The 27,110-nt window shown below is 47.0% G+C and overlaps 21 non-coding genes across 21 annotated transcripts; all 21 read left to right on the top strand.

Moving 5' to 3' along the window:
• Positions 1–7,785: 7,785 nt before the first annotated feature.
• On the top strand, positions 7,786–7,858 carry Trnar-ucg (transfer RNA arginine (anticodon UCG)). Its single transcript has one exon. It is a non-coding gene; the product is annotated as a tRNA-Arg (tRNA).
• A 1,681-nt stretch (positions 7,859–9,539) lies between these two features.
• Trnar-acg (transfer RNA arginine (anticodon ACG)) lies at positions 9,540–9,613 on the top strand. The gene has a single exon. It is a non-coding gene; the product is annotated as a tRNA-Arg (tRNA).
• A 1,270-nt stretch (positions 9,614–10,883) lies between these two features.
• Positions 10,884–10,956, top strand: Trnar-acg (transfer RNA arginine (anticodon ACG)). Its single transcript has one exon. It is a non-coding gene; the product is annotated as a tRNA-Arg (tRNA).
• Positions 10,957–16,104: 5,148 nt separating this feature from the next.
• On the top strand, positions 16,105–16,177 carry Trnar-acg (transfer RNA arginine (anticodon ACG)). Its single transcript has one exon. It is a non-coding gene; the product is annotated as a tRNA-Arg (tRNA).
• A 269-nt stretch (positions 16,178–16,446) lies between these two features.
• Trnar-acg (transfer RNA arginine (anticodon ACG)) lies at positions 16,447–16,519 on the top strand. Its single transcript has one exon. It is a non-coding gene; the product is annotated as a tRNA-Arg (tRNA).
• A 267-nt stretch (positions 16,520–16,786) lies between these two features.
• Trnar-acg (transfer RNA arginine (anticodon ACG)) lies at positions 16,787–16,859 on the top strand. The gene has a single exon. It is a non-coding gene; the product is annotated as a tRNA-Arg (tRNA).
• Positions 16,860–17,128: 269 nt separating this feature from the next.
• Trnar-acg (transfer RNA arginine (anticodon ACG)) lies at positions 17,129–17,201 on the top strand. Its single transcript has one exon. It is a non-coding gene; the product is annotated as a tRNA-Arg (tRNA).
• Positions 17,202–17,469: 268 nt separating this feature from the next.
• Trnar-acg (transfer RNA arginine (anticodon ACG)) lies at positions 17,470–17,542 on the top strand. The gene has a single exon. It is a non-coding gene; the product is annotated as a tRNA-Arg (tRNA).
• Positions 17,543–18,494: 952 nt separating this feature from the next.
• Positions 18,495–18,567, top strand: Trnar-acg (transfer RNA arginine (anticodon ACG)). The gene has a single exon. It is a non-coding gene; the product is annotated as a tRNA-Arg (tRNA).
• A 267-nt stretch (positions 18,568–18,834) lies between these two features.
• Positions 18,835–18,907, top strand: Trnar-acg (transfer RNA arginine (anticodon ACG)). Its single transcript has one exon. It is a non-coding gene; the product is annotated as a tRNA-Arg (tRNA).
• A 269-nt stretch (positions 18,908–19,176) lies between these two features.
• Positions 19,177–19,249, top strand: Trnar-acg (transfer RNA arginine (anticodon ACG)). The gene has a single exon. It is a non-coding gene; the product is annotated as a tRNA-Arg (tRNA).
• A 268-nt stretch (positions 19,250–19,517) lies between these two features.
• On the top strand, positions 19,518–19,590 carry Trnar-acg (transfer RNA arginine (anticodon ACG)). The gene has a single exon. It is a non-coding gene; the product is annotated as a tRNA-Arg (tRNA).
• Positions 19,591–20,542: 952 nt separating this feature from the next.
• On the top strand, positions 20,543–20,615 carry Trnar-acg (transfer RNA arginine (anticodon ACG)). Its single transcript has one exon. It is a non-coding gene; the product is annotated as a tRNA-Arg (tRNA).
• A 268-nt stretch (positions 20,616–20,883) lies between these two features.
• Positions 20,884–20,956, top strand: Trnar-acg (transfer RNA arginine (anticodon ACG)). The gene has a single exon. It is a non-coding gene; the product is annotated as a tRNA-Arg (tRNA).
• A 952-nt stretch (positions 20,957–21,908) lies between these two features.
• On the top strand, positions 21,909–21,981 carry Trnar-acg (transfer RNA arginine (anticodon ACG)). The gene has a single exon. It is a non-coding gene; the product is annotated as a tRNA-Arg (tRNA).
• A 269-nt stretch (positions 21,982–22,250) lies between these two features.
• Trnar-acg (transfer RNA arginine (anticodon ACG)) lies at positions 22,251–22,323 on the top strand. The gene has a single exon. It is a non-coding gene; the product is annotated as a tRNA-Arg (tRNA).
• Positions 22,324–22,592: 269 nt separating this feature from the next.
• On the top strand, positions 22,593–22,665 carry Trnar-acg (transfer RNA arginine (anticodon ACG)). The gene has a single exon. It is a non-coding gene; the product is annotated as a tRNA-Arg (tRNA).
• Positions 22,666–22,934: 269 nt separating this feature from the next.
• Positions 22,935–23,007, top strand: Trnar-acg (transfer RNA arginine (anticodon ACG)). The gene has a single exon. It is a non-coding gene; the product is annotated as a tRNA-Arg (tRNA).
• Positions 23,008–23,276: 269 nt separating this feature from the next.
• On the top strand, positions 23,277–23,349 carry Trnar-acg (transfer RNA arginine (anticodon ACG)). Its single transcript has one exon. It is a non-coding gene; the product is annotated as a tRNA-Arg (tRNA).
• A 269-nt stretch (positions 23,350–23,618) lies between these two features.
• On the top strand, positions 23,619–23,691 carry Trnar-acg (transfer RNA arginine (anticodon ACG)). The gene has a single exon. It is a non-coding gene; the product is annotated as a tRNA-Arg (tRNA).
• A 269-nt stretch (positions 23,692–23,960) lies between these two features.
• On the top strand, positions 23,961–24,033 carry Trnar-acg (transfer RNA arginine (anticodon ACG)). Its single transcript has one exon. It is a non-coding gene; the product is annotated as a tRNA-Arg (tRNA).
• The last annotated feature ends 3,077 nt before the right edge of the window (positions 24,034–27,110 follow it).

The raw sequence follows: 27,110 nt of genomic DNA, 5'->3' as shown, positions 1-27,110 counted from the left end.
ACGCAAGTAGGGGCATGCACACTGACAACACCCGGGCCGAATTCAATCGTAATTTTTTCCGCTACAACAGCTGCGCGGTGGGCGGTTCACATGCATGTATAGATATGCAAACGATAGCCATACACAAAAATGAAATTTAGTCAAGCCAATAGTGGCAGGAACTATGTTGTGGCTCAGTGTGAAGGAGAAAAACTCAACCAAGAAAAAAGAAAGCAGAAGAAACGCAATACACATAATAAAGAATATGGGAAGCTAAGTTGAATATTCCAACACGACACAATTAATCAATTTATTATGAAGTGAATAGCACACATGCAAGGAAATAATCAGAAACACGATCAATAGCTAACAGAGAGCCAAACCTATGCACCATCCAAGACGTAAACAAAAGATACATGCAGGAAAATAATTGAAAAACAATCTATCGAAACAAGAAAACTTGGAAATTTAATACCGCGACAAGCACAGAGCTACCGCTGAATAACAGAGAAACATTTTGAACGGCGCATCATCCAAGACGTAAACAATAGATACACGCAAGGAAATAATGAGAAACACGATCAACAGCTAATAGAGAGCCAAACCTGTGCATCATCCAACATGTAAACAAGAGATGCATACAGGAAGATAATTGAAAAACAATCTATCAAAACGAGAAACATGCACAGAGCTAACGGTGAATAACAGAGAAACACCTTGAACGGCGCATCTGCCAACGTGTAAACAACAGACACATGCGGGAAAATAATAGCGAAACATACTATCAAAACAAGAAACATTACAAATTTAATAACTTGAAATGGAAAAAATCTATCTTTTGAACTATCATAAAATCATCCTTGCGACCTAATCTAGTCGAACAATATACAATTTTCATCCCAGTCAGGCACTATAAATATTACCTTGACAGAGGTATTCGACACGCAGTGTACAACCAGCTAGCTATCTTTGTTGCTTGAGCCTGCTGGGGTCATTCTCTCTCTCTCTCTCTCTATAGAGCCCAAAGCGAAGAAACCGCACATCCTTTGTCAATCTATGGGGTGGGGACTCTCTCTCTCCCTCTTTCACATTCTTTCCTCCAAAGGGGAATATTCTTAGGACTGGTCAAGTTTGCACAGAGGTAAATTTTTTTATTGATCAACTATCGCAAATAGATGTTAGTATTATTCGATTCCCAAGAACACAATAAGAATTCTATCAAAACAAACAGTAGCAAGCAAAAAAATCTACGAACAGACATTAATATCACTGCAAACTGGTTTTAGACAAACATTATCTAAGCAAGCGAGAAATATTATGCTATCTTCGGTGGAAACAATACTCAATCGAAACGATAATGCAATGGGCATTGCATTAATCAAGAAAGCAATCAGATCAAATTATCATATACAAGCAGTCTATATCGCACGATTCATTACGGACTTGCTGAAATTACACCTAACAGTTGAAATGGAAAGTACACAAAAAAAATTATCAAGTGGTATGTTCCACTAGAGCGTCTACACAATTTTCTTCTTCTACCAGTTCCTGCAATGATGTCGAATGAGCAGAAGTTCAATATTGTCGTACAAGGTCTGATGTATCATCACTTATTGAAACTCAACAAACATATCAACTGCGCTGGACCACCAGACGATTTTCATCTAATACTCTTGTACGGCATTCAAGAATCTTCATACAAAGAAAGGAAACATCAATAAGAGACTGTGCAAGTTCATCGCAACAAAGTACAAGTTGTTGAAGCAATACAAACACGGCGACAACACATCGCCTGCGTTAATCAACGCTGGATTCAAGCGCCCAATAATCAAACTAAACTATTTGATGTCTTCGGAATTCATCAATCAAGACAACAAACGAAAACTTCAGAGTTTGGAATAGAACTGTAATTTATCGAAATAAACAAGTGTATAACTGAAATAATAAATGTAATATTCGTCATCAATGTAATGTATTCTACACATCGCAACGAAAACAGCTTATTAGTATGGCTAGATTGAAGATTGCTAAGGACACGTTTATTCCACACTATGTACAAGGATCCTCGCATGGAATCAGCACGTCTCCTGTTGAAGCCTGTGGCATACGGGAGAGCGCTTCTAACTGCGGATCGGAGGACACTGGGTTAAAATCCTGGTAGAGATTTCGGGCTGCGTAATCGGGTTATGTCCGCCTGGAGAAAAAGCCTTTTTGAAGAAATATGTAAGGAATCACCTGAGCTATGGACAGTGATGTTACGAAAATAAACTGGCTGACACGCAGAACGAGCGGGCATGTGGCGCAACGGATAACGCGTCTAACTACGGATCAGAAGATTCCAGATTCGAATCCTGGCAGGCTCGTGTGATTTGTTCGTTTTAGTCTTTATGACAACGGTAGTGTACACGATATCTACGTCCCACACTCACGTCTCCTGTTGAAGCCTGTGGCATACGGGAGAGCGCTTCTAACTGCGGATCGGACGACACGGGATTAAAATCCTGGCAGATTTTGTGCTGCTTAATCGGGTTATGTCCTCCTGGACAAAAGCCTTTTTGAAGAAAGATGTATGGAATCACCTCAGCTATGCACAGTAATGCTACGACAATAAAATGGCTGCCAGGTAAAGCGAGCGGGCCTGTGGCGCAGATTCTACTTCCGACCTTCGTTGGAGTAGCACGCTTCGGAATGAGCTACAATGGAGTAGCATCGACGGCTAAGCCTAGCCGGGACAACACGGATTTGAAGGAAGGAAGCTCGTCTGAGTACCGAATTATGCTGCCATGTGCGGAAGACTGACTGTGCGGAAAGGAAGGTGTTCTTCAGGGATGTTCGCCGTTTGCTAGATGTATCTTGTTCCGGTGATTTGTGCTAGTGACTTTAATTGTGTTATGAAGCGGTAGGACTGTAATTATCAACAGTACAAAACGGACAACAGTGCTGATATGTTAAGAAAAATAACACGCAACTTTGACCTTCATGATGTTGCAACCTTGAGCACAAGCCATCAGATCCAGTTTACGCATTGGCAGGGTTCATCCCATGCAAGATTAGATAGATTATACATTTCCGGGGAGCGACTGGAACAGACGAGTATGTATGAGATAATAGTGAGTTTTAGTATACCGTTATCGTGCCTATCGGAACCAATCGCAGTGGTGCGTGACTCAGAATCTTGTCCACTGATTGGTTCCGGTTGATACGGTTCGACGCAATGCACGTTATCAACGGTCTGCTAAAACTCTCTAATGCCAGTGTGGTCTTCTGACCATGGTATGGTTTCCTTCAAGTTGACACGAAAGATAAACTCGCGTTGTGCACGCTTACGTAAGAGTATGTGGAAATTAAACGAAGAAATACTAAAAGATGATATCTTCGTAACCAAAGTCAGGTTACTGATAGAGCAGCTTAAGGCTAAAGAGGTCAAACGGTTACGGAAAAGGTTAAAAAGGTTACGGAAAACGGTGTGGTTGACAACGAAGACGAAGTACCAGCTATTTTTGAACAGTACTACAAGGATTTTTTCGACGAAAAGAAAGACTTGCTCTACCCCGATGCGAACTTCTTGAAACACATAAGAGCATTAACAGTTGAAGAGTTGGAAGCGTCCACTGGAGCCATCAGCGTTTCAGAAGTTCAACTGACCATAGGAAAGCTAAAGACCAAGAAATCTCTGGGTCGGGACGACCTAACCTCGTGCTTCTACAATGTCCTACAATGTCCTCGTGCTTCTACAATGTCCCGGTTAGGTCTTCATGGAAGACCTAACCGGGTTATTGGTTAAGGTATATGAAGACATCTGCAGAAGAGGACTTTTAACACCCACCATGAGAAGCTCTGTCACGGTACTCATCCCGAAAAGGAATGCACAGAAACAAAACATACCCCTCATGACGGACTTCAGACCAATAAGTCTACTGTGTATGGACTATAAAATATTGGCGAAGGTATTGGCAAGAAGACTAGATAGTGTGCTGTGGAAAGTAATAGGCCCACACCAGTCGTACGGCATAAAGAAGCGGAGAATACAGACGAATCTACATGTTATGCGGACTGTGTTTGAAACTGCGCAGGCAGCTGGAATACCTGCTACAATCTTACAAGTGCACCTTAAGCAGGCCTTCGACAGGGTTGCGGACTCGTTCCTACTCAGTATTTTAACTAAGGTGGGAGCAACAGAGCTCTCTAAGTGGGTGTCGATCTGCTACAGGGACATTAATTCGGCGCTAGTTATCATTGGAAACGAGATCAAGGTGAAAAGCGGGGTACGACAGGGATGCCTCATGTCTCCTGTGCTATTCGCATTGTACTCTTGGGGACACGGTTGTCCGAAATCTCCAGCGCGTGGCGGAGTGATCCCCTATCGCCGATGTCGCGCATGAAGGAACTACACCAATACCCTCTCTGAGGGGAGGCCGCGCTGGACTGCTCTTCCTAGCATACGACACTGAGAATGCGGTGGTACTCTCTCCCGACAGGTGGCGCTGCGCCGCCTTACCTCGGAGACTGTAATGGTATAGTTCCTTCGTGCGCAACATCGCCGATAGGGGACTGCTCGGCCACGGGCTGGAGATTTTAGACAACCGTGTCCCCAACAGTACTTGGAGCCCTTATGTCAGAACATTTTGCATAATGTGGACATTGGAGGGGTAATGATAGGACAAGAAACCATCAAGGTATGCGCGTACGCCGACGATCTGACCTTCTTTTGTAGCAACCGCAAAGAAATTGGATATTGCTTAGAAGAAACGCGTAAATTCTGTGAGATCTCAGGTGCTGGTGTGAATTCGAAGAAATCAAGTGGAGCTTGGCTCGATAACTGGGATACAATCAGGGTGTCGAACCGCAAAAAATACGGGTTCGGTTCGGGTTCGGGTTCGCGTTGTTTTGATTTCGTTCCGGTTCAGTTCCGGTTCGGCCACGCCAAAAATCGAACCGGTTCGCAAACCGGTTCGCAGCCCCGAACCGGTTCGCGAACCGGTTCAACGCTTCCGTTTTATATGTTCCGTAAAACTGCTTTTATCAGGAAATGCGTGGCTAATAGCTTACTGATGTTGTCTGCATTGACGTCTTTAGCGGTGAGGTAGCCATTTAGCGAGAGAAATGAGAAATGGATGAACACTTATTGCAAATAGAGTCCACGCTGATGAAGCGGTGTAGTCCTGCTACTTTCTGTTCCCAAAATCTCTTTTTTCACACGCACAGTGCCAGCAAGATACACTTAAAGCAAGCCTGATAAGATGGACAGCGTAACATAGACGACAGTACTTGCCGGTACACTGCCTTCGCAGCGTGAATCGATCTGAAACCGTACTGAAGCATGTCGAAAATAAGCCTGCCAGCCTTACTCTGTCCGAGCTCACAGCAGTGTACTAGTTAATCCACAACACAAAGGCAATGTGTCACGACACAACTGCACTACCAATAAGTAGAACCACATTTACTTCTCAAACCACGACCAATCAAACAGGCACCGTTCTGCGTACGCTCCTTCTCTACTTCTCATGTTTCTGACTTGTTTAATTTTTACTGCTCACGTGTAAAGGGAAATCTTGGGCTCTTATTTAATCACATATTCGTCCTGTAGAGCTACATAACAGGCCTACTCCGTCCCTGTTTCATTCGTCCGCGTGGCACCTCGTCTCTGAAGAGTAGACGCCGCACCGCGTGCGTAGGGCGCTATGCCGCGGCGCTCACAAGGACAACTGCGCTTTAACATGTTAAAAAGATGCTGAAAGTATACTTACTATACGTCGTCGTCTGACTGCTAGGTGAAAATTTCTGAAATCCATGATATATGCGCGTGATGATGATACCAATGTGTCTTCGTTCGGGGATAGAAAGGAGCTCCTATGCTGACTTCTTTTATGTCCAAACCGTTTTGTTGCGAACCGGTTACCGCTATTATTGTTTACGGTTCTGCTCCGGTTCGGGTTCAACAGTGTCATGAAAATTTCGGTTCGGGTTCGGGTTCGGTTCCGGCAAAAATAACGGTTCGGGTACGGTTTTCGGTTCGGGTTCGGGTTCGGTTCGACACCCTGGATACAATGCTTCAAAAGTTCCATGAAATTCCCTGGGGACGTCAAGTCGGCACCTACCTGGGAGTTGCTTTTCTGAAAAGAAATGAAGCCACTGCGAAACTGAAATCAGCCGTAGACACACCACAGGTTATGGTCCTGCAATACAAGTGTCGCAGAACAACCCTACTAACAAGGGCATACATCGCAAACACTGTGTTTTATCCGGCGATGCTGAATATGGCCCAAGCTATGGGATGCAGCATGGAAGTCATCAAGAAATACCACAAGTTGGTTGCGACCTTGGTATGGGAATCAAAGTTTGAAAGGATGAGACGTTCCAATATTTTCCTGCCAGGTGAAGCGGGTGGACTTGGTGTTATCAACTTAGAGATAAAACTGCTAGTGCACAGATTCATGTATTTCCGGAATCACCTGCATCCCATTTTATGGAGCACAGTACAGACCTTCGGGCGACAAGTCTTGGATGTTGGGTGGTATCCAGCAGCCCTGTGGTGTGCGACAGCGGAAACCTGGTGTTCTTCAAGGAAATCAAGAGTGCGCTCCTCTTCTTTGAAGCACGTTTTTCCTGGATCTACCTAACAAATGTATCCACGAAGAAGCTCTACTGGGATACAGTCATGCAAACATTCCCGCTGCCAAGGTACCGCTCACTTTATCCAGAACACATGCAGAGTGACGCAATGCTACGTGTACGTAAACTGCCCATACCGCCAGAGTGCAAAGAACTTTTCATTAAAGCACGCATCGAAGTCCTTCCCGTATACACATGGAACGGTGACAAACGGTTTGTGGTTCCGTACATAAGCTGTCATAGCTGTGGGGAACCTGAAACTTTGCCACACGTTTTTGTTGACTGTAAAAATGCTATACTGTTTTGGCACGATTTAATGACAACGTTGGGACTTAACATTGATGTCTCCTGGGAGACACTTAAGTTCTTGATCGCGAGTGACGTAAACAAAGCCCATCTTCAAGAGATCATAATAGTACTCGGGATGAATGCACTCTGGAGAGTGCGAACCTCCGAAGCAGAAAACAGACCAAATAGGAAGCCTACATGGTTGTACCTAAAGACAGCATTGTTGTGGGCATGCAGTTGCACTGGGCAAGGCAGGCTTGAAGCCGAGGTAGAATGGATGCTCATTCTGGAAGTCAGTAAACGCATATCAGGAGTGACATTTAGGTGCAGGATACATTTCCTCACTCCGTACGATATGGAACCCCAGCGCTGGGCTTTTAGCATATAAGAGCACAAGCAGTGCTCTGTAACTCGTAGCTTCTCATTGTATAGATTATGTACAGCCTACATCTATGCTGCATCTGTTCGACGTGCTATTGTGAGATGGATGTATTTGTTGTGCTGCCTTGGGAATAAAGAAAACCCTAGACCAACGTTATTACCTGGTGGGAAAAAAAAAGCGGGCCTGTGGCGCAACGGATAACGAGTCTGACTACTGATGAGAAGATTCCAGGTTCGAATCCTGGCAGGCTAGTGTGATTTGTTCGTTCTAGTCTTTATGACGACGGCAGTGTACACGATATCTAGGTCTTGACTCACGTCTTCTGTTGAAGGCTGTGGCATACGGGAGAGCGCTTGTAACTGCGGATCGGCGGACACCGGGTTAATACCGTGGCAGAGATTTTGTGCTGCGTGATCGGGTTATGTCCTCCTGGAGAAAAGCCTATTTGAATAAATATGTAAGGAATCACCTGAGCTATGCACAGTGATGTTCCTACAATAAAATGGCTGACACGTGGAACGAGCGGGCCTGTGGCGCAACGGATAACGCGTCTGACTTCGGATCAGAAGATTCCAGGTTCGAATCCTGGCAGGCTCGTGTGATTTGTTCGTTTTAGTCTTTATGACAACGGTAGTGTACATGATATCTACGTCCCGCACTCACGTCGACTGTTGAAGCCTGTGGCATACGGGAGAGCGCTTATAACTGCGGACCTCCTTGTGGTCGGAGCGATTACAAAACATTAGGACACATGCTTCGACCTGGAAAAAACAAGATCTCTCAATGTTTCAACGAGCTTCTGTGTGCAATGTTTTTCTGGACGCTAAGCTGATTTACCTCTTGCAAGTCCTTCAATGCTCCCGCAAAATTATACATCGTTGTTATCGCATATTTGCCACCACAATATGGTGTTCAACGTTCGAAAGGATGCGAAGACAAAACCTGTTCAAGAAAGTCAAGGACGGCAGACTAGGCTTACAGCATCTCTACATCAAGCAACTCGTCATGAGACTGTTTTTTCATAGGCAGAGTTCACACCCGATTCTGGAAACCATCAAGCGGGTCCTTGCGTACAACTACATTCCCGATATATATGTTGGGTTTCACGAAGAAAGTCTACGCTTAAGCGGTTTCTACAAAGAGGTTGTCGAGAGCCTAAACTTCTTGAAGGCTAGATTCAGCTTAGAGTACCTCTTTTCTGTCGCCAAGAAAACGTTGGTAGCTCAACTTCTCGATGTACTCCTTCCTGTGCCCATCTACCGTCAAATCCCCTCCGGATGGCACGGCACGGATGTGTTGTGCAGAGTCAGGAAGATGCCGGTGAAGCCCAACATGAAGTCATTTTTCTTTAAATTACACACGTCCACACTGCCCGTGAAAGCTTGGCTTCAACAGAAGGGATTCTATGTTCCGTGGTCCGTGAATTGCAGATTTTGCGACACGCCCGAGACTGTCGATCACCTTTTTCTGGACTACACAGAAGCTTTATTCTTTTGGGATGACTTACAGTTCAAAGTCCTTAAGCGCCGTCTTTCGCTTAATCCTCACACTATCCGCTTCCTCCCATTAGGCCCCGGTGAAAATGTTAGATACGATATCGGTCTTCTTGTTGCCATGTACTGTTTGTGGAAGCTTCGTATGGCCGGTAGGAACGAAGAGCCCTTGTGTCCTCCTATGAAATATTTCAAAGCCCAACTACTGCAGGTAAAGTTAGCTTGTACTCAGCTCTTAGAAGTGCCTGAGTGGTTAGATACAGTCTGCGAAAGGCTGAATGTTTTGTAGAAATTGTGTTATTAACGTGTCCGGTATAGAGGAGAAACACCGTATTCTCTCTCTGTGATTTTGTCGTGTTGTGTATGGTATTGTGAGTTATTGAGTCGACGTGACTCAGAGTAGTAAGCTCTGAAAAATAAAGGTGGAAAAGAAAATAAGGAGCGGCCTGTGGCGCAACCGATAACGCGTCTGACTACGGTTCAGAAGATTCCAGGTTCGAATCCTGGCAGGCTCTTGTGATTTGTTCGTTTTAGTCTTTATGACAACGGTAGTGTACACGATATCCACGTCCCGACTCACGTCTCCTGTTGAAGCCTGTGGCATCCGAGAGAGCGCTTCTAACTGCGGATCTCAGGACACGGGGTTAAAATCTCTGCAGATTTTGTGCTGCGTAATCGGGTTATGTCCCCCTGGATAAAAGCCTTTTTGAAGAAATATGTAAGGAATCACCTGAGCTATGCACAGTGATGTTAGGACAATAAAATGGCTGATACGCAAAATGAGCGGGCCTGTGGCGCAACCGATAACGCGTCTGACTACGGATCAGAAGTATTCCAGGTTCGAATCCTGGCAGGCTCTTGTGATTTGTTCGTTTTAGTCTTTATGACAACGGTAGTGTACACGATATCCACGTCCCGACTCACGTCTCCTGTTGAAGCCTGTGGCATACGGGAGAGCGCTTGTAACTGCGGATCTGAGGACACGGGGTTAAAATGTCTGCAGATTGTATGCTGCGTATTCGGGTTATGTCCTCCTGGAGAAAAGCCTTTTTGAAGCAATATGTTAGGAGTCACCTGCGCTATGCACAGTGATGTTAGGACAATAAAATGGCTGACACGCAAAACGAGCGGCCCTGTGGCGCAACGGATAACGCGCCGGTCAAGTCATGGCTGATAAAGAAGGGCTTCACGGTACCTTGGTCCAACAAATGCGACATGTGCTTCGCGGAGGAGGAGGATCTGCCTCACACTTTCCTGGGATGCAGAAATGCTGTACAGTTTTGGGGCTTTCTGCGTACAACTTTTGGCATCGAGGAGGAACTCACGTGGGTTCGCCTGAAGTTCCTTGACGTTGCAACGGAGGGCAGCGTCTGCCTAAGCCTTCTCTGCCTCCTCGGCCTGCACGTACTGTGGATTCATCGCATGGACATTGCAAATGGCAGGTCTCCTCCGCGAATTCCGCTCGTCCTGCTCGTAACTAAGATCAACTGGTCTGTGAGTGTATTACAGAAGCGCGGCGTCGGCGACGACGACCTCCTACGCAGTGTAATCAACTTGCGGGATACATTGTGCAACTCCTTACGAGAAAAGCTGAGAGTCTTCCTCCGCCCTGTCGATTTTAGTAGCAGAGAGCCTTGCATACAGCGCCCGGCTCCTTATTAAGTTGAGGACTTCTTCATAACTTTCCTGTGACAGTCACCGGGAGTGACCCACAAGGACTGCTCATTGTGAGGTGTTTTTAAGTGTACGACGCCAAAGAGATGGTGTCGTGTTGAAATTTTAATGTAATAAAAAAAAGCGCAACGGATAACGCGTCTGACTACGGATCCGAAGATTCCAGGTTCAGATCCTGGCAGGCTCGTGTGATTTGTTCGTTTTAGTCTTTATGACAACGGTAGTGTACACGATATCCACGTCCCGACTCGCGTCTCCTGTTGAAGCCTGTGGCATACAGAGGGCGCTTCTAACTGCGGATCTCAGGACACGGGGTTAAAATCTCTGCAGATTTTGTGCTGCTAATCGGGTTATGTCCTCCTCGAGAAAAGCCTTTTTGAAGAAATATGTAAGGAATCACCTCAGCTATGCACAGTGATGTTAGGACAATGAAGTGGCTGATACGCGAAACGAGCGGGCCTGTGGCGCAACGGATAACGCGTCTGACTACGGATCAGAAGATTCCAGGTTCGAATCCTGGCAGGCTCGTGTGAGTTGTTGGTTTTAGTCTTTATGACAACGGTAATGTACACGATATCCACGTCCCGACTCACGTCTCCTGTTGAAGCCTGTGGCATACAGAGGGCGCTTCTAACTGCGGATCTCAGGACACGGGGTTAAAATCTCTGCAGATTTTGTGCTGCGTAATCGGGTTATGTCCTTTTTTTTATTAGTATTTACATTCCATATTTACATATGTACATCACACAGTCACTTGTGTGCTACTTAACACTCCCCGAGTCGTTGCTGACTTGCATCGAGCAGAGGACTGAACGTTTCCAGTACCTTAAAGGGCTGGGCTTTTGTACGTTAAAGGGCTGTGCACAGCTTACTCGCTTGTAAAAAGACCATGTCGCATTATTCTTTTTGTAGCAGGTCGCGTAGAAACCACCTTCTTTTGTGTGAAACAAGGCTGACTACATTGGCGTTGCAATCTTCATTAGAGCATTTAGTGTTGTTGAAGTCTCTGCGCATGCACTTGAACTATTGACTTAAGGTAGTCTTTCTTCGCTCTTCCGACGGTATCTTTGGCGCAGGGTTGAACCTGAGTCTTCTGGTATTGACTACTTTCCCTTTTAGACCTGACCTTTCTTCACTGTTCAGTCCATCAATGTCTCGCTGCAAGTCATCCGCTGTCACATTCGTTGCCACATCCGATGAGCAGACGACCCCCTCTTCTGACAGCGACGCGCCAACAGCTAGCCCAACGTCCCACTCTCGAGTCTCTTCTTTCCCACAGGCCTGTCCTTTACCCTTCCCGTCGACCACTCCATCGTTGCCGGCCTCAGCTGGATGCTCCTCAGAAGAAGCCTCGGGTGCTATAACCTCTTCCCTGTCCTCCCCTTCCTTCCCGGGAGCAAGCCCCTCCGATCTTTCAATATCCGGTGCAACTTCAGCCTGAAGATGTGAGCTATTCATTTATTCTTCGTCCACTAGCATATCCTGGATATCCCTGTCGTCATTGCTCACCACCTGCACCGCTGTAGCATACGACTTCACACACTCTTCTTCCGGGTGACCGAAGCGGAAACATTTGCCACACTTGATTGCACGGCACTCCCGACGCACATGCCCCACCCTTTTGCACTTCAAACAGAGCGGCGGTCTCCCGTGCGCCACAACCAAAACAGTCCCTCCATACACCTTGACTTGATGAGGCAAGTTGTCGACTGTCACTCCCTTTCCAAGTCTGAGCCGCGCTGTCCTTGTGGTAGTGAACACTCCTGCCATGCCAGGCCTTGACCACTTCACTTTTTCCATTTCAATAATTGTTCCAAAACTCTGGAACACGCTTTTCACCTCGTCATCCGGGATAAACACTGGCAGCCAGTGCAGCTTAAGTTCCACTTCCTTCTGATTCGGGTCAATTATCCGACATTGTTTACCCTTCACCTTGAGTTCTTTCGCGGCGAGTAGCTTTTGCTTCGATAACGCATATTGCAGAGTAACCACCCACACGTGATTCATCTGGTAAACTCCGGCGCTAAGCACTTCTTCTTGAACATTCAGTACCGCTTTTAGTCCTTCCTCGAAATGCTCCGGATTATATGGCCTACCTGCTATATCACCATGCAGAAAAACCGAGTTCAACGTTGCTGTTCCCGCTGGGATGGGTGGAAGAATCAATTTGTACTCCGTCGAATCCGGTGCTGATCCATCCGAGACACCACGGCTAGGCTTAGCCGTTGAATCCTCCTGTACGGAGCGTGACATTCTAGGGTAGTTTCATTTTAAATCGAACAACGTGTGAAAGTCGTATTTTTTAATTCGACCAGAAAAAATATATGTTAGAGGACAGTTCAAACGACGCAAATCGCGGCACGTGCGACGCTCGTCCGTGGAGTAGTTTCCGCGTAGGAGAGGGGGAAAGTCGGAGGCTGCTTGGGCGGGCTTTCTTCTGGACCGACTTTGACGGGATCTAGCACCGCTCACTTTATGTCTAGGAACTGGAGGATTTTTGTGATTATAGGCTGCACCATAGACACTGTCCACAGCCACCCACAGAACTCTGAGAGCCACAGATTTTCTGTTAAAAAATGCCAAACTTGGCGTAAACGTTCAAAAAGGCCAAGCTTTGTTACCAATTTTCGTCATGACGGAACGTCTGAGAACATCGAGCTTAGCGCCATTCGATAGGACGTTGAAAGAGCGTTCGTGCTGTATAGAATTCATTTTTCTCAGCCCAGTTGTTTCTGTGGTATTAACGTGAGAATCACACATGGTAGGCGAAAATGGCCAATGTTGCATCTCAATTTTCTCAAAAATGCCATCTTCGATTTCTTTGATTATTTTTCAAAAGGTGGCGTCATGTCTGTACTTTAGACGTCAAGTGAGACAATCTTTTATTTTTGCCTGAGAGACGCGCAGCGATTTTTTTTGTCAGAAAGGGTGCACGAGGCTGCGGCCTTGCGCGCCCCACCCACGAGCACGCGACCTTCAACCTCTTCTTTGCTATATGTGTCTCGTTGACGGAGAAATCAATGACCACACTGCGATAGCTTGTTGTAGTGTCCCCGGAGCATCACTTTACGTTTACCCAATGGTCTCTCAGTTCCGTCAGGCTCATTCAAACCGTGAGAGAGTACATGAGTTGCCTGTTCGCCCTTGACGAGAAGCCCCAGTTCGACGAACATACCGACAAAGCAGTGCGAAGAAACGAAGCACTTCGTAGAGATCTTTATCCACTGGTAACATCTTAGCTTTTGTTTCAGGTTGCCGCCACTCCCTCAGGCAGTGTGAAAGGCACATCCTTTTCATTTGTAAAATAACGAAAACCGAAAGTTTCGAAAAACGTAAAATGTGCCCATTGCGAGACCCCTGCAGGTGGTGGCTGCCACCATTGGATTAGCATCATCCCACAGCTTTAGACATGACCTTTCACATGATATAAAGTGACTGGGTTCAAGCACATTCTTTGTCCGCCTAGTATCGCAAAACCACGAGTGGTACGCGAAAATTTTGCATGTTCGATCTTAATTATTTCTAAAAAGCCGGAATATTTTTCACGATTTATTCCACAGGGGCAGAATTATGCCGGTACTTTGCGCTGCTGGTAAAGTACCTTTTCTCCTTTTGATTGAGACGTAGGACTACGTTTCCGCGGAGCGATTTTTCCACACAATGGCGCTCTTCGAATGTTTACGAGCGCGTTTTGCTTCGTAGTCTGCTTTGTAATTTAATGCCCAGGTGTTGCATTATGTACTTATTTTGCACTTATGGTACGTATGTTTATTTTTTTCCTTTGGAGACGCAGGGCAATACTTTCGTGGGCGACTTGAACTTGCTATTACGCACTTTCATGGGAGTCGCACGCACGACGTGTGCGTATACGCACGTGCGCATATTCACTATTCTCCCGCACATGTGCTTGAGGCAATGCACATACGCACGCTATGAGGCTGTCGTGCGAGTTCATATTAATAATGCAGAACTACGGCCACAGGGGACAGAAAGTTACAACACCTGAGAATACAAATTTGTGGTCGCGCGGTTGCAGTCGCCTCTTAACTTTGGCGCAATAAGTGATAGTTCCGAAGGTGTGCATGCTCGCTTAGTTCTATGCTCCGTAGCGTTATTTCGGAACCACGACGGGTGGTACAAAACCCGTAAGACCGCTGTGATGACAGTTGCTGCTCTCAAGTATAACACGTTCACCCTCACCGAGATGTGTCAGTGTCACCGTGGGAATCAAAATTTCCGACAGAACAACGCACAACTAAAATCCCTCGTTTCCGGTAGCCGTAGGTACCTTAAACCCTCGGTGTGGTCTTCAGTAGTCCTTCTGGCATCCATGCGCTTGAACCCATTCACCTTATATCATGTGAAAGTACATGTGTACAGCTATCGGATGATGCTAATCCAATGGTGGCAGCCACCACCTGCAGGGATCTCGCAATGGACACATTTTACGTTGTTCGAAACTTCCGTTCTTCGTTCTTTTACCAATAAAAAGGATGTGACTTTCGCACTTCCTGGGGGACTGGTGGCAACCTGAAACAAAAGCTAAGATGTTAGCAGTGGATAAAGATCTCTACGAAGCGCTTCGTTTCTTCTCACTGCTTTGTCGGTATGTTCGTCGAACTGGGGCTTCTCGTCAAGGGCGCACAGGCAACTCATGTACTCTCCCACGCTTTGAATGAGCCTGACGGAACTGAGAGACCATTGGGTAAACGTAAAGTGATGCTCCGGGGATACTACAACAAGCTCACGCAGTGTGGTCATTGATTTCTCCGTCAACGGGACACATATAGCAAAGAAGAGGTTGAAGGTCGCGTGCTCGTGGGTGGGGCGCGCAAGGCCGCAGCCTCGTGCACCCTGCGTGACAAAAAAAATCGCTGCGCGTCTCTCATGCAAAAATAAAAGATTGTCTCATTTGACGTCTAAAGTACAGACGTGACGCCACCTTTCGAAAAATAATCAAAGAAATCGAAGATGGCATTTTTGAGAAAATTGAGACGCAACATTGGCAATTTTCGCCTACCATGTGTGATTCTCAAGTTAATAACACAGAAACAACCGGGCTGAGAAAAATGAATTAGATACAGCACGAAAGCTCTTTCAACGTCCTATCGAACGGCACTAAGCTCGATGTTCTCAGACGTTCTGCCATGAAGAAAATTGGTAACAAAGTTTGGCCTTTTTGAACGTTTACGCCAAGTTTGGCATTTTTTAACAGAAAATCTGTGGCTCTCAGAGTTCTGTGGGTAACTGTCGACAGTGTCTATGGTGCAGCCTATAATCATAAAAAACCTCCAGTTCCTAGACATAAAATTAGCGGTGCTAGATCCCGTCAAAGTCGGTCCAGAAGAAAGCGTGCTCAAGCAGCCTCAGACTTTCCCCCTCTCCTACGCGGAAACCACTACACGCACGAGCATCGCACGTGGCGCGATTTGCGTCGTTTGAACTGTCCTCTAACATATATTTTTTCTGGGCGAATTAAAAAATACGACTTTCACACGTTGTTCGATTTAAAATGAAACTACCCTCTACGTCCTTTCCCTTCGGAAGCCGGAAGCAGAATCCCGTAATCGGGTTATGTCCTCCTGGAGAAAAGCCTTTTTGAAGAAATATGTAAGGAAGGACCTCAGCTATGCACAGTGATGTTAGGACAATGAAGTGGCTGATACTGAAACGAGCGGGCCTGTGGCGCAACGGATAACGCGTCTGACTACGGATCAGAAGATTCCAGGTTCGAATCCTGGCAGGCTCGTGTGAGTTGTTCGTTTTAGTCTTTATGACAACGGTAATGTACACGATATCCGCGTCCCGACTCACGTCTCCTGTTGAAGCCTGTGGCATACAGAGGGCGCTTCTAACTGCGGATCTCAGGACACGGGGTTAAAATCTCTGCAGATTTTGTGCTGCGTAATCGGGTTATGTCCTCCTGGAGAAAAGCCTTTTTGAAGAAATATGTAAGGAACGACCTCAGCTATGCACAGTGATGTTAGGACAATGAAGTGGCTGATACGCGAAACGAGCGGGCCTGTGGCGCAACGGATAACGCGTCTGACTACGGATCAGAAGATTCCAGGTTCGAATCCTGGCAGGCTCGTGTGAGTTGTTCGTTTTAGTCTTTATGATACCGGTAATGTACACGATATCCACGTCCCGACTCACGTCTCCTGTTGAAGCCTTGGCATACAGAGGGCTCTTCTAACTGCGGATCTCAGGACACGGGGTTAAAATCTCTGCAGATTTTGTGCTGCGTAATCGGGTTATGTCCTCCTGGAGAAAAGCCTTTTTGAAGAAATATGTAAGGAATCATCTCAGCTATGCACAGTGATGTTAGGACAATGAAGTGGCTGATACTGAAACGAGCGGGCCTGTGGCGCAACGGATAACGCGTCTGACTACGGATCAGAAGATTCCAGGTTCGAATCCTGGCAGGCTCGTGTGAGTTGTTCGTTTTAGTCTTTATGACAACGGTAATGTACACGATATCCGCGTCCCGACTCACGTCTCCTGTTGAAGCCTGTGGCATACAGAGGGCGCTTCTAACTGCGGATCTCAGGACACGGGGTTAAAATCTCTGCAGATTTTGTGCTGCGTAATCGGGTTATGTCCTCCTGGAGAAAAGCCTTTTTGAAGAAATATGTAAGGAACGACCTCAGCTATGCACAGTGATGTTAGGACAATGAAGTGGCTGATACGCGAAACGAGCGGGCCTGTGGCGCAACGGATAACGCGTCTGACTACGGATCAGAAGATTCCAGGTTCGAATCCTGGCAGGCTCGTGTGAGTTGTTCGTTTTAGTCTTTATGATACCGGTAATGTACACGATATCCACGTCCCGACTCACGTCTCCTGTTGAAGCCTTGGCATACAGAGGGCTCTTCTAACTGCGGATCTCAGGACACGGGGTTAAAATCTCTGCAGATTTTGTGCTGCGTAATCGGGTTATGTCCTCCTGGAGAAAAGCCTTTTTGAAGAAATATGTAAGGAATCATCTCAGCTATGCACAGTGATGTTAGGACAATGAAGTGGCTGATACGCGAAACGAGCGGGCCTGTGGCGCAACGGATAACGCGTCTGACTACGGATCAGAAGATTCCAGGTTCGAATCCTGGCAGGCTCGTGTGAGTTGTTCGTTTTAGTCTTTATGATACCGGTAATGTACAGGATATCCACGTCCCGACTCACGTCTCCTGTTGAAGCCTTGGCATACAGAGGGCGCTTCTAACTGCGGATCTGAGGACACGGGGTTAAAATCTCTGCAGATTTTGTGCTGCGTAATCGGGTTATGTCCTCCTGGAGAAAAGCCTTTTTGAAGAAATATGTAAGGAATAACCTCAGCTATGCACAGTGATGTTAGGACAATGAAGTGGCTGATACGCGAAACGAGCGGGCCTGTGGCGCAACGGATAACGCGTCTGACTACGGAACAGGAGATTCCAGGTTCCGATCCTGGCAGGCTCGTGTGAGTTGTTCGTTTTAGTCTTTATGACAACGGTAATGTACAGGATATCCACGTCCCGACTCACGTCTCCTGTTGAAGCCTGTGGCATACAGAGGGCGCTTCTAACTGCGGATCTCAGGACACGGGGTTAAAATCTCTGCAGATTTTGTGCTGCGTAATCGGGTTATGTCCTCCTGGAGAAAAGCCTTTTTGAAGAAATATGAAAGGAATCACCTCAGGTATGCACAGTGATGTTAGGACAATCAAGTGGCTGATACGCGAAACGAGCGGGCCTGGGGCGCAACGGATAACGCGTCTGACTACGGAACAGAAGATTCCAGGTTCGGATCCTGGCAGGCTCGTGTGAGTTCTTCGTTTTAGTCTTTATGACAACGGTAATGTACACGATATCCACGTCCCGACTCACGTCTCCTGTTGAAGCCTGTGGCATACAGAGGGCGCTTCTAACTGCGGATCTCAGGACACGGGGTTAAAATCTCTGCAGATTTTGTGCTGCGTAATCGGGTTATGTCCTCCTGGAGAAAAGCCTTTTTGAAGAAATATGTAAGGAACGACCTCAGCTATGCACAGTGATGTTAGGACAATGAAGTGGCTGATACGCGAAACGAGCGGGCCTGTGGCGCAACGGATAACGCGTCTGACTACGGATCAGAAGATTCCAGGTTCGAATCCTGGCAGGCTCGTGTGAGTTGTTCGTTTTAGTCTTTATGATACCGGTAATGTACACGATATCCACGTCCCGACTCACGTCTCCTGTTGAAGCCTTGGCATACAGAGGGCTCTTCTAACTGCGGATCTCAGGACACGGGGTTAAAATCTCTGCAGATTTTGTGCTGCGTAATCGGGTTATGTCCTCCTGGAGAAAAGCCTTTTTGAAGAAATATGTAAGGAATCATCTCAGCTATGCACAGTGATGTTAGGACAATGAAGTGGCTGATACTGAAACGAGCGGGCCTGTGGCGCAACGGATAACGCGTCTGACTACGGATCAGAAGATTCCAGGTTCGAATCCTGGCAGGCTCGTGTGAGTTGTTCGTTTTAGTCTTTATGACAACGGTAATGTACACGATATCCGCGTCCCGACTCACGTCTCCTGTTGAAGCCTGTGGCATACAGAGGGCGCTTCTAACTGCGGATCTCAGGACACGGGGTTAAAATCTCTGCAGATTTTGTGCTGCGTAATCGGGTTATGTCCTCCTGGAGAAAAGCCTTTTTGAAGAAATATGTAAGGAACGACCTCAGCTATGCACAGTGATGTTAGGACAATGAAGTGGCTGATACGCGAAACGAGCGGGCCTGTGGCGCAACGGATAACGCGTCTGACTACGGATCAGAAGATTCCAGGTTCGAATCCTGGCAGGCTCGTGTGAGTTGTTCGTTTTAGTCTTTATGATACCGGTAATGTACACGATATCCACGTCCCGACTCACGTCTCCTGTTGAAGCCTTGGCATACAGAGGGCTCTTCTAACTGCGGATCTCAGGACACGGGGTTAAAATCTCTGCAGATTTTGTGCTGCGTAATCGGGTTATGTCCTCCTGGAGAAAAGCCTTTTTGAAGAAATATGTAAGGAATCATCTCAGCTATGCACAGTGATGTTAGGACAATGAAGTGGCTGATACGCGAAACGAGCGGGCCTGTGGCGCAACGGATAACGCGTCTGACTACGGATCAGAAGATTCCAGGTTCGAATCCTGGCAGGCTCGTGTGAGTTGTTCGTTTTAGTCTTTATGATACCGGTAATGTACAGGATATCCACGTCCCGACTCACGTCTCCTGTTGAAGCCTTGGCATACAGAGGGCGCTTCTAACTGCGGATCTGAGGACACGGGGTTAAAATCTCTGCAGATTTTGTGCTGCGTAATCGGGTTATGTCCTCCTGGAGAAAAGCCTTTTTGAAGAAATATGTAAGGAATAACCTCAGCTATGCACAGTGATGTTAGGACAATGAAGTGGCTGATACGCGAAACGAGCGGGCCTGTGGCGCAACGGATAACGCGTCTGACTACGGAACAGGAGATTCCAGGTTCCGATCCTGGCAGGCTCGTGTGAGTTGTTCGTTTTAGTCTTTATGACAACGGTAATGTACAGGATATCCACGTCCCGACTCACGTCTCCTGTTGAAGCCTGTGGCATACAGAGGGCGCTTCTAACTGCGGATCTCAGGACACGGGGTTAAAATCTCTGCAGATTTTGTGCTGCGTAATCGGGTTATGTCCTCCTGGAGAAAAGCCTTTTTGAAGAAATATGAAAGGAATCACCTCAGGTATGCACAGTGATGTTAGGACAATCAAGTGGCTGATACGCGAAACGAGCGGGCCTGGGGCGCAACGGATAACGCGTCTGACTACGGAACAGAAGATTCCAGGTTCGGATCCTGGCAGGCTCGTGTGAGTTCTTCGTTTTAGTCTTTATGACAACGGTAATGTACACGATATCCACGTCCCGACTCACGTCTCCTGTTGAAGCCTGTGGCATACAGAGGGCGCTTCTAACTGCGGATCTCAGGACACGGGGTTAAAATCTCTGCAGATTTTGTGCTGCGTAATCGGGTTATGTCCTCCTGGAGAAAAGCCTTTTTGAAGAAATATGTAAGGAACGACCTCAGCTATGCACAGTGATGTTAGGACAATGAAGTGGCTGATACGCGAAACGAGCGGGCCTGTGGCGCAACGGATAACGCGTCTGACTACGGATCAGAAGATTCCAGGTTCGAATCCTGGCAGGCTCGTGTGAGTTGTTCGTTTTAGTCTTTATGATACCGGTAATGTACACGATATCCACGTCCCGACTCACGTCTCCTGTTGAAGCCTTGGCATACAGAGGGCTCTTCTAACTGCGGATCTCAGGACACGGGGTTAAAATCTCTGCAGATTTTGTGCTGCGTAATCGGGTTATGTCCTCCTGGAGAAAAGCCTTTTTGAAGAAATATGTAAGGAATCATCTCAGCTATGCACAGTGATGTTAGGACAATGAAGTGGCTGATACGCGAAACGAGCGGGCCTGTGGCGCAACGGATAACGCGTCTGACTACGGATCAGAAGATTCCAGGTTCGAATCCTGGCAGGCTCGTGTGAGTTGTTCGTTTTAGTCTTTATGATACCGGTAATGTACAGGATATCCACGTCCCGACTCACGTCTCCTGTTGAAGCCTTGGCATACAGAGGGCGCTTCTAACTGCGGATCTGAGGACACGGGGTTAAAATCTCTGCAGATTTTGTGCTGCGTAATCGGGTTATGTCCTCCTGGAGAAAAGCCTTTTTGAAGAAATATGTAAGGAATAACCTCAGCTATGCACAGTGATGTTAGGACAATGAAGTGGCTGATACGCGAAACGAGCGGGCCTGTGGCGCAACGGATAACGCGTCTGACTACGGAACAGGAGATTCCAGGTTCCGATCCTGGCAGGCTCGTGTGAGTTGTTCGTTTTAGTCTTTATGACAACGGTAATGTACAGGATATCCACGTCCCGACTCACGTCTCCTGTTGAAGCCTGTGGCATACAGAGGGCGCTTCTAACTGCGGATCTCAGGACACGGGGTTAAAATCTCTGCAGATTTTGTGCTGCGTAATCGGGTTATGTCCTCCTGGAGAAAAGCCTTTTTGAAGAAATATGAAAGGAATCACCTCAGGTATGCACAGTGATGTTAGGACAATCAAGTGGCTGATACGCGAAACGAGCGGGCCTGGGGCGCAACGGATAACGCGTCTGACTACGGAACAGAAGATTCCAGGTTCGGATCCTGGCAGGCTCGTGTGAGTTCTTCGTTTTAGTCTTTATGACAACGGTAATGTACACGATATCCACGTCCCGACTCACGTCTCCTGTTGAAGCCTGTGGCATACAGAGGGCGCTTCTAACTGCGGATCTCAGGACACGGGGTTAAAATCTCTGCAGATTTTGTGCTGCGTAATCGGGTTATGTCCTCCTGGAGAAAAGCCTTTTTGAAGAAATATGTAAGGAATCACCTCAGCTATGCACAGTGATGTTAGGACAATGAAGTGGCTGATCCGCGAAACGAGCGGGCCTGTGGCGCAACGGATAACGCGTCTGACTACGGATCAGAAGATTCCAGGTTCGAATCCTGGCAGGCTCGTGTGAGTTGTTCGTTTTAGTCTTTATGACAACGGTAATGTACACGATATCCACGTCCCGACTCACGTCTCCTGTTGAAGCCTGTGGCATACAGAGGGCGCTTCTAACTGCGGATCTCAGGACACGGGGTTAAAATCTCTGCAGATTTTGTGCTGCGTAATCGGGTTATGTCCTCCTGGAGAAAAGCCTTTTTGAAGAAATATGTAAGGAATCACCTCAGCTATGCACAGTGATGTTAGGACAATGAAGTGGCTGATACGCGAAACGAGCGGGCCTGTGGCGCAACGGATAACGCGTCTGACTACGGATCAGAAGATTCCAGGTTCGAGTCCTGGTAGGCTCGTGTGAGTTGTTCGTTTTAGTCTTTATGACAACGGTAATGTACACGATATCCACGTCCCGACTCACGTCTCCTGTTGAAGCCTGTGGCATACAGAGGGCGCTTCTAACTGCGGATCTCAGGACACGGGGTTAAAATCTCTGCAGATTTTGTGCTGCGTAATCGGGTTATGTCCTCCTGGAGAAAAGCCTTTTTGAAGAAATATGTAAGGAATCACCTCAGCTATGCACAGTGATGTTAGGACAATGAAGTGGCTGATACGCGAAACGAGCGGGCCTGTGGCGCAACGGATAACGCGTCTGACTACGGATCAGAAGATTCCAGGTTCGAGTCCTGGCAGGCTCGTGTGAGTTGTTCGTTTTAGTCTTTATGACAACGGTAATGTACACGATATCCACGTCCCGACTCACGTCTCCTGTTGAAGCCTGTGGCATACAGAGGGCGCTTCTAACTGCGGATCTCAGGACACGGGGTTAAAATCTCTGCAGATTTTGTGCTGCGTAATCGGGTTATGTCCTCCTGGAGAAAAGCCTTTTTGAAGAAATATGTAAGGAATCACCTCAGCTATGCACAGTGATGTTAGGACAATGATGTGGCTGATACGCGAAACGAGCGGGCCTGTGGCGCAACGGATAACGCGTCTGACTACGGATCAGAAGATTCCAGGTTCGAATCCTGGCAGGCTCGTGTGAGTTGTTCGTTTTAGTCTTTATGACAACGGTAATGTACACGATATCCACGTCCCGACTCACGTCTCCTGTTGAAGCCTGTGGCATACAGAGGGCGCTTCTAACTGCGGATCTCAGGACACGGGGTTAAAATCTCTGCAGATTTTGTGCTGCGTAATCGGGTTATGTCCTCCTGGAGAAAAGCCTTTTTGAAGAAATATGTAAGGAATCACCTCAGCTATGCACAGTGATGTTAGGACAATGAAGTGGCTGATCCGCGAAACGAGCGGGCCTGTGGCGCAACGGATAACGCGTCTGACTACGGATCAGAAGATTCCAGGTTCGAATCCTGGCAGGCTCGTGTGAGTTGTTCGTTTTAGTCTTTATGACAACGGTAATGTACACGATATCCACGTCCCGACTCACGTCTCCTGTTGAAGCCTGTGGCATACAGAGGGCGCTTCTAACTGCGGATCTCAGGACACGGGGTTAAAATCTCTGCAGATTTTGTGCTGCGTAATCGGGTTATGTCCTCCTGGAGAAAAGCCTTTTTGAAGAAATATGTAAGGAATCACCTCAGCTATGCACAGTGATGTTAGGACAATGAAGTGGCTGATAGGCGAAACGAGCGGGCCTGTGGCGCAACGGATAACGCGTCTCACTACGGATCAGAAGATTCCAGGTTCGAGTCCTGGCAGGCTCGTGTGAGTTGTTCGTTTTAGTCTTTATGACAACGGTAATGTACACGATATCCACGTCCCGACTCACGTCTCCTGTTGAAGCCTGTGGCATACAGAGGGCGCTTCTAACTGCGGATCTCAGGACACGGGGTTAAAATCTCTGCAGATTTTGTGCTGCGTAATCGGGTTATGTCCTCCTGGAGAAAAGCCTTTTTGAAGAAATATGTAAGGAATCACCTCAGCTATGCACAGTGATGTTAGGACAATGAAGTGGCTGATACGCGAAACGAGCGGGCCTGTGGCGCAACGGATAACGCGTCTGACTACGGATCAGAAGATTCCAGGTTCGAATCCTGGCAGGCTCGTGTGAGTTGTTCGTTTTAGTCTTTATGACAACGGTAATGTACACGATATCCACGTCCCGACTCACGTCTCCTGTTGAAGCCTGTGGCATACAGAGGGCGCTTCTAACTGCGGATCTCAGGACACGGGGTTAAAATCTCTGCAGATTTTGTGCTGCGTAATCGGGTTATGTCCTCCTGGAGAAAAGCCTTTTTGAAGAAATATGTAAGGAATCACATCAGCTATGCACAGTGATGTTAGGACAATGAAGTGGCTGATACGCGAAACGAGCGGGCCTGTGGCGCAACGGATAACGCGTATTCTACTTCCGGCTTTCAGCGAGAACGGTTGTGGGATGATGCGCTCCTCGGAGCAGGTTACACCAGCTAAGCCTAGCTGGGGAGAACAAGTTGTGAATGTGGCTACGCAGGAATACAAGATGATTCTACCAAAATACCAATGGGAAACTTTATGATGGATACAGTTGTTCTGCATTGTGATCCGGCGGGACGTCCCTACAAGGAAGAGGATGTGTGTGAAGCACTGAGGCAGTGGGTGGACAGTGATGACATCGCCTCGCTGGGTGTGTTTCAGATGAATCACGTGTGGCTTGTCACTCTGAAATCGGCGGCATCAAAACAACGACTTCGAAGCAAAAGTGAGATCAGTGTAAAAGGCAAGCGCTGCATTATTATTGATCCCAACGACCGCGAAGTGACTGTAAAGCTGCACTGGATCCCGTATCATGTGCCCGACGATCTCGTTCGCAACGAACTCAAAGCGTATGGGAAGGTCAACGATGTCATTAGGGAAAAATTGCGTGGGAATGAGAAGGTGGAAGCTACTACAAGACAGGTTAAACTGTCGCTGGCTGACGGCGTGACGGTGGACAATGTCCCCCATCTCATGACATTATGGGGATGCCGGATTCTACTCTCGATTGCGGGCCGTACTGCTCTGTGTCTGCGTTGCAGGCAAAAGGGCCACATCAGAAAGCATTGTAAGGCGCCACGTTGCGAAGAATGCAAGAGTTACGGCCATAAAACAGAAGATTGCGTAAAGTCGTATGCGCAAATTACTAGACCATCGACAGAACACGACACTTTAGAAAATACACTAGACGAGGCTGAAATGGACGACATCACAAAGAACGGGGAAGAAACTGTGCCTACCATGGAAACAGAAGAAAACAGCGCACGAAATATTATTCCACCAGGCAAGGAGGAGCAGCAAAGGTCAACGGGTTCCGAAACGGACTCGCTTTTGGGGAAGAAGGAAGAGGCATCTGAGAGCGAACAGGATGATGATGTTCAGGATAACGTTGAAGGGACATGGAAATCGACATTAAGAAAGAAGCGGAAGTACACCCCGACTATCCCTGTAGATTCAAGGGACAGAGCCCAACAAACAGGACAGCAGTGATGGCCAGAGTCATTAAGGTTGCAATTTTCATTATTTTTTTTATGCCCTGGGTTGCATTTGCGACACTGGATTGTTGTAGTTTGGTGACCTGGGAAAGAAAAAAATGGCTGCTAGGAAAAGCACTGGAGGAAAACATCGATATTCTGTGCGTTCAAGAGACGAGGTTATCATCATCAGAAGAAGAAGACGCTTTGACTCAGGTTTTCAAACAATATTACCAGGTGTTCCACTCGAAAGCAATCGGAAATAGTGCAAGGACGGGGATTCTTATCAGACGGAGACCACATATTCGAGTGGTGCCAGATATCGGGAACGATTGTAGCGGACGCGTGGCCTTTGTAGATTGCCTGATCGGAAAGGAACTGTCACGTGTGCTTTCGGTGTATGCTCCGAACGTGGCCTCAGAAATAAAAGACTTCTTTCAATCTTTATGTGAACTCATAGACGTCCCTGGGAATATTTTTATGGCTGGAGACTTCAATTGCGTGCTAGAACCAAGGGACTGCACGTATTCCACCTTCAGATGTGATCCAAGTGTACGTCAGCTTAAGTGGTTACTGAGCGAAGCTGACCTTGTGGATGCAGAAAAAACGGCAAAACATGAAGAATGCCGGTTCACTCACTGGCAGGGCAATTCGCACGTGCGGCTTGACCGAATATATATCCCAGGGGAAATGTCGATACCTCGTGTCAAATACAAAGTGAAACCAGTTGCTTATTCAGACCATGCACTGGTTAAGGCAACGATAAAGGTAGGGCCTCCGCAGAAAAGGACTGATAGCGGCAGTGCAGTATGGAAACTGAATGAAAGTATTCTGGACAATGATGATTTTATCAATAGATTAAATCAGACCGCATCACTCTATTGGTCAAGGAATACGCCGGATGCATGTACGTGGGAGAATTTCAAAGAAATCGTTAAAACAGAAGCGATATATTTCACACGAGAGGTCGTTAATCAAAGGAAACAAGAAAGGGACGCATTAAGAGAGACATTGGTCGTTCTTGTAAAGAAGAAGAGAATGATCCCGGAAGATTCATTCAAGATATCAAGCAGTGTAGAGACCTACTAAGGGAATTTTACAAAAACGAGTATAAAGGGGCCCTCATCCGAGGCCGAATTCAAGCAAAGGAAAGAGACGAGGAACCTTCGAAAATTTTCAAGTTGATAGAGCGAGAAAGGAAGAAAGAGAAGATGATAGCAACAGTCAAGATAAACGGTGAAATTGTTGAAGAGCAAAAAGACATGGAACGGGTGTTCGTTGACGCATACAAACAACTTTTTGGCAGAAAAGAAACTGCGCAACGTGGGACATGCAGCAAATATCTGCAAGGTGTTCCGAAAGTTACACCAGCAGCGCGAGAAAGGGAGAACGCCCCCATAACAATAGCAGAAATAGAAATGCAAATTAGAAAACTTCCCAATAATAAATCTCCGGGACCGGACGGAATAGGGACGGCGTTCTACAAGAAATTTGCGTCGGAACTCAGTCCAATACTGCAACAGGTTTTTGAAGACGTGAAGAAGAGAGGCCTACTTCCACCAACCATGAGAAGATCACTAACAGTTCTGATACCCAAACACGCAATGGCGGGTTCGGAGCCCCCAGATGTGGGAAACTACCGACCAATTTCTCTTCTCTGTACAGACTACAAGATTTTAGGCAAGATACTCGCC

The sequence above is a fragment of the Ornithodoros turicata genome, chromosome 1 (assembly GCF_037126465.1).
Source record: "Ornithodoros turicata isolate Travis chromosome 1, ASM3712646v1, whole genome shotgun sequence".
Classification (NCBI taxonomy): domain Eukaryota; kingdom Metazoa; phylum Arthropoda; class Arachnida; order Ixodida; family Argasidae; genus Ornithodoros; species Ornithodoros turicata.
The sequence above is the reverse complement of the archived record's forward strand: the minus strand, read 5'-3'. Positions and strand labels throughout refer to the sequence as shown.